This window comes from Gobio gobio, assembly GCF_949357685.1.
Source record: "Gobio gobio genome assembly, chromosome: 5".
In the NCBI taxonomy this organism is placed as follows: domain Eukaryota; kingdom Metazoa; phylum Chordata; class Actinopteri; order Cypriniformes; family Gobionidae; genus Gobio; species Gobio gobio.
In genome coordinates, this window is record NC_137101.1 from 19823534 (window position 1) to 19829825 (window position 6292).

Below are 6292 nucleotides of genomic sequence, written 5' to 3' on the forward strand. Positions count from 1 at the left end.
AGTGCGGCTTACGTCACTTCAGAGTTCCTACTGGTGGTGCGAATGCAACCAGGAAAAAGACCCAAGGGGAACATTTAGTTCTTGGGGAACCACCCTGGAGGCTAGTTCCTAGAACTACCCGGTGCGAAATCCCCTTAAATAGTTATTCATTGAAAATGTTGCCCTCCGTCATAGCTCACAAATCTCATTCATGCGATTTGCATATCCACAAATTGAATATTCATATATTCAATAAAAAACAATAACATTTCTAATCATTGACAAAACTACGATGTTACTTTTTTTGAGTGATAATTTTGTCATTTTTGGTCATCATTCTCTTTCATTGTATGGAAAATAGCAGTGTGTGAACATCCTGCAAAACATCTCCTTTTGTGTTTCAAGGAAGAAAGAAAGCAAGCCATATGGGTTTGGGTGGCTAAATGAAAACTGCTAAATATTCTTTAAAACGCCCCCACACCCCACACACACTTCTGATGTGGTTACACAAAACTACAAGGCAACCGATGCCCAGAACAATTACGAACACTGGTTTAAAGGGCAGGGGTGTCAAACATCCCCTGTCAAAACATTGTCACTAAGACTAGGGCAATAACACAATTTCTATTGCTAGAACCAGTAAGCTGCTTAGAGACTGGAAAACAACGAGTCGGGAGGCAGATTATGGAAGGAAAAGGAACAACGGGAGACGAGATCAATGAGAACTCAGCCCAACCTCTAGTGTCAAATGTCAACACATGGCAGGACATCTGACGTCTGACTGACTACAGCATATAGACCCCAGGGATGCATTTACACACATAATACAAATGAGCAAATCCCTTCATGAACTTGTTGCTCAAACCATTTCATTGCACATTTCTAAATCAGATCACAACGGCCTTAAAAATGAAGATTCCAAAAGAAAAGTTTAAAAATGAGAAAGAAGGACATTAAGATATCTTTAAAAACGAAAGAGTTACAGGCATGCAAACTTTGGAAAAAGAAAATGTATGGCACTCAGACAGGTATGGTCTATGCAATTGAGTTGATGGAAAAAAACAAGATACATTTCTAGTTTCAACATTATTTGTTGTTCAGATATTCCTCTTTGGGAAAGAAAAAAGCCTGTATGCATTGCAAAGTGACCTACATTTGGTTTTTGGCCACTGAAAATGTGTACAATTTACCAATTTACTCATGGAGCCACATTAAAATCTCCATATCTCTGGGAATTAACAATATAGGCAGGGTTTTCACAACAAAACCTGCCCAATTGCTACTCAAAACTAGCCCAATCGCATTTCGGGGGGGTTCCCAGGTAAAATTCCCTGTGTTCAGGGGGTAAAATTAGTTTTTTTTTTGCTAAAATTCACCTTCCCGGGGCTAAATATCACATAATTGGGGTCACTTCAACCCGCGGACATGAAAAACAGCCCGCGACAACAGTTTTAAAGTAGCCCAATTCTGCAGGAAAACCGCATACTTGGCAACACTGCATATAGGGCCTTTAAAATGAAAATAGCAAAAGAAATGTTTGTGAAAAAACAAAATCTGAAAGTATGTTAAGGTATTTTTAATAGTTCCGGAGTTACAGGCGTGCAAACTTGGGGCAAAAAGTGCTTTTTTCCCTTTTTTGAATGGTCACTGTTGGCATATAATGCAACAAAGATTGCTAAAGTAAACAGATTTTACTAATAGACCTACCAATCTCCAATCTCTAAAAATGTAAACAAAACGTTAACAAAATCTAAAATTTGAGACAGGGAAGTTTCTGAAATTTGGTTGATTTGACATGGAATGACCTTGCTGCATTTATTTGATCAAAAATACATACAGTAAGCTAAAAAATATTTTTTTAATATTAATATATTTTAAAATGTAATTTATTCCTGTGATTTTCAGCAGCCATTACACTAGTCTTCAGTGTCACATGGTCCCCCAGAAATCATTTCCAATCCTGAAAACAGTTGTGTTAGCAAATTGTGATAGCAATTTTTCAGGAATCTTTGATGAGCAGGATGTTCAAAAGAACAGAAAAGCAGAAATCTTTTGTAATACACACACACACACACAGATCCCAAAATTTTGAATGGCAGTGCACATAAAAAAATAATAATCTGATTTTCTATTTGATCATAAACTTCTATTTCTGAATCATAGACTCAGAAAAGGTCCCAATCTTGCAAGTCACAAATCACTGCCACAGTCATCAGTCATGGCTTACACGCCTAAATGAGGACAATGATGTGTGGGAATAAGATTGTGGAATTGCTTTGGGATTAGCGATAGAAAACGTGAGCGTCAAGCTGAGCTACACCACATTAGCTCAGTAACCCTTGGAAACCGCTTGAGGGCCGGTTCTGTTTTCTACACTGAGAGCCAGTTGATCCTGCACTATTAAAAACATAAAATATTCAAAGCATCTGAACCAAACCAAATGCATACATCAGCTATCTTTACACCCGCTCAGTCTCGCACAATAATCACATGACTTCAAAGGAGGAAGGAAGGCATGACAGGGCCACCAGGTTTCATGAGGCCCTTTGGCCTAAAGAGGAAGTGGTCCAATTTGCTGAGGGACACCAAAAGCCTTCTTTTCCCCGCACTGTCATGCTCTTCCTCTCCAGAGCATCTCCTTTCCTTTCTGCTCAGTTGGTTCCTCTAAAAGTCTCAAACGGTTACCGACAGCTGGCAGTTAATGTTTTGTCATCTCATTACCCACTAGCTTCAAAACGCTATTCCGTTTCCTAGTCAAATGTCAAAGCCTTGGTGGGAAACCACACAGCTTGCTAACGGTGTAGCTATTTGCAATACTCAATATTCAAGAGCTCAAAAGGTAAAGTTTAGGGATCTGAAATTGGAATAATCAACCAGTAATCTGCACATTTAGGGGTTACAGCCCCGTAATACAGTGACACTAGACAAATACAGAGCGTAATTCAGGCTAGCAGGCTGGTTATTCTGACACGGCCCTCCAGAGGAATCAGTCTCGACAGCTGTATTAGAACTGCCATTTACAAAGTCAGAGATATTTGCTTCCCTGACAGACCCCGTGTTTGTTTGCATACGGTTTGACTCCCACAAGAGCGTTGCTGAGAAGATCTGATAGAGCTCAAAGAACCACGTTGTCAACCACAACAATACTAATCGAGACTATAAATATACAAAACAACTAGGAACACGAAAGCGATACACCTGAAATCGACACATCAAAGCTGAGGTGGCACTATCTAAAGACAAGTTTCTTCCAGGAATGAGCCCACATTTTTAAAGGGTGCCTTCAAACAGTGGGCGGCCTTCTTTGAAAGGAAGTCCATCTCTTCATTTTGTTATTTTCAACAGAGCCAACAGACCGGCATTCCTCTGTGCCCAAGAGGACACACTATCACGGGGATTTCCTTCCTCTCGCTCTAGGAGGGACAGGATCGGGGTCAGACCCCAGTAGGGTGAGGTCGTCGTGACCCAGCACTCCAAAAAAAGATCGGTGCTAAGTATTGGGATAGTAACACGCTTGGTATCTCAATTTGAGAATTCTGACATGCACAAATGATGTACACGTGTATAAATTACACAGAACTGGCAGACGATACAGGATGCCTGTGTGCAAATACAATCGTTTTAAGAAGTCCTTTGTACCAATGTCGATTAGACTTTTAAATAAGTAGTATGTATTTTTATACCATTTTTTAATGGTTTGTGTGTATTATGTCTTTGATCAGTGTATGTGTATGTGGGCACCAGAGTCCAAGACAAATTTCCCCATTGGGGACAATAAAGTTCATTGAATTGAATTGAATTGAATTATTTTTAAACGTCTACATACATCAAGATGACAAGTAGAAACGACCAAAACGAAGCAATTACAAATCAATGACTGCATTAACTGCATTCAAATTAGTGAACTGACAACAGTTTTGAGACAGGAAATGTAAGGGAGCCATACACTTATCTGCCTAGGGCAGTGACAGATATATTGCCATCTACTTTTCCGCGATTGGGAATGACAAGTGTTTGCTCAAAAACAGGAAATGGTATCTACTCGATTAGCGGTTGCACAATTTGTCACAAACTCCACAAACTCGAAATAGAGCCATTTTACACTGGAAAGGCGGCACAGAAGCCGTATTTACACCACAAATTACACAAAACACAGATGGCATAAATGCATTTACACAAATAAATGCGATAAACTTATGAAGATAGACATACAATGAATGGAAATGTGAACATTTTGGCAAAATGTTATGGGCAATTGTCAACCAAGCAATGGTCAATGGTCAGTGCGGTGAATTCAAGTAACCTGAACATCTAAGTAAGAAACCCTCATGTGAAAATCCTGATCATGCGGATTACTTTTAAAATGACTGGACTTTGCCCACAAAAATTCACTGGACAATAGTAAATGTGGCTGCACCCCACCTTAAGGCTGCACTGATGCTGCATTTCATTACACAGAAGCAAAGCAGCATCAGATACAGATTTGCTGAGGTGGAAGCTGGCATATTTTAGTTGCTGTTTATTGGACATGGCATTTTTATACAGGCTTCAGAGCAGACACAAAGCCACCTCAGTGCAGCCAGTGTAAAGACACCTTTGGAGAAAGGCTGTTATAATTTGACAAGAGCCCCATCATTACAGATCAAGCCATTAAAAATGCATGGAGAAGCAACAGGATCTTCTTTAACAACCTCTTTGAGAGACTTCAGCCTCATATCTCTTCTCAAAGGACAGTATTCAAAATGCTAGGAGTCTGTAAGGGCCCTGTGATGTGTTCTGGTCTATGAAGTGGAATGCAAACATGAGTGTTTTTAATCATTCTTTCCGTGACCCTGAAAAGTATTCCTCCGTGATCTGACAGTCAGTCCAACGTGAAAGAAAATCGAGTCTCATTTTATCCAATTCTTCTTGAATGAACTAGACATCTCGCTCGACTGAGGAACAGAACAGAACTAGGCGGGGTCGGCAATCAGTCAAATCTAGAAGGAAAGACTAGCGCTAGAAGCGCTAAATGTGCCTTTTCTCACAATGCCTGACACTCCTTACTCATCTCTTAGCGTAAACCATGTCGAAAAATGAGGCTTTGACGGTTTGAAGCTGATAATATTTGCTTCGTTAAACTACTCATTCGTACAACTTTTCCATTTCCGCTATAACTTCCACAGTGCCGTGAGCATGAAACGCCAAAAAAAAACGCCATTCTTCAGGCAACACAACACCGCTAACCTCGCGCGCTTCTACACAAACTTCCCAGCGATTATTCTCGCCATACAGCGGAGTCTGGTAAATCTAAGGAGTTGAATTGTTTCACTCCAGCTCCGCCATATTCTAGACATCTGAGCTGCTCTTCCGCAAACCCTTTGCCGGTCTGCTTTACAACACTGAAACATTCCGCCGTTCAGCCGCTACAATGTATCAATCAATCTGTGACATCATAATCCCCGTACAGTCCCCGCGCAATACACGCGCCGTTGCGACTGTAATGCCACAGAATATCGCGCAAATGCGATACTTACAGCAATCCGCTACAGCTCCAGCCAGTCAGTCCGTCTGCGCCTGTGCCTGTGTGAAAGAGCTGCTCGCCTCTGGGAGGGTGGGTGAGGTTTAGAGTCGCGCATGACGTTACAGCCTCGGTTTCAGCACCATACGCTCCTGAGCTCTGCCTACAATTGAGTAACGGGAAACGGAGCAGTTTAAAGCACGGAGAACGAGCGCTGCTAAATGTGGCACATGGAAATGACAGTGTTGATAGATATGTACAGTAGGCTACTTACAGTACAAGATAGGGAAAGAATTCTGAAGTACTGTGGCGTACCATGATAGTATGCTATGTGATTGTATCCCATTGTAATGCCGTGCTACTTCGATATAGCCTATATGCCATGTTATTTCAAGGTATTGTATGTGTATGTCCAGAAAACACGGTCTTACAATGAAATACCATGCTATTTCAAGGAATTATATGGTATATGTTCAGAAAACACGGTCTTACAATGGCATACCATGTTATTTCAAGGTATTACTATGGTATATGTCCAGAAAACAGTCTTACAATGAAAAACCATGATATTTCAAGGTATTACTATTGTATATGTCCAGAAAACATGGTCTTACAATGAAATACCATGTTATTTCAAGGTATTACTATGGGATATGTCCAGAAAACACGGTCTTACAATGACATACCATGATATTTCAAGGTATTACTATTGTATATGTCCAGAAAACATGGTCTTACAATGAAATACCATGTTATTTCAAGGTATTGCTATTGTATATGTCCAGAAAACACGGTCTTACAATGAAACACCAT

The 6292-nt window shown here is 40.4% G+C and overlaps 1 protein-coding gene across 1 annotated transcript in view; it reads right to left on the bottom strand.

Annotated features, from left to right (window-relative positions):
* Positions 1–5654, bottom strand: part of rap1b (RAP1B, member of RAS oncogene family) — a 68796-nt gene extending 63142 nt beyond the window's left edge. Inside the window, exon 1 of the mRNA XM_079818244.1 lies at positions 5496–5654. The gene's annotated coding sequence lies outside the window, so the exon portion shown is untranslated. The remainder of the gene's footprint in view (positions 1–5495) is intronic.
* Between the last annotated feature and the right edge of the window lie 638 nt (positions 5655–6292).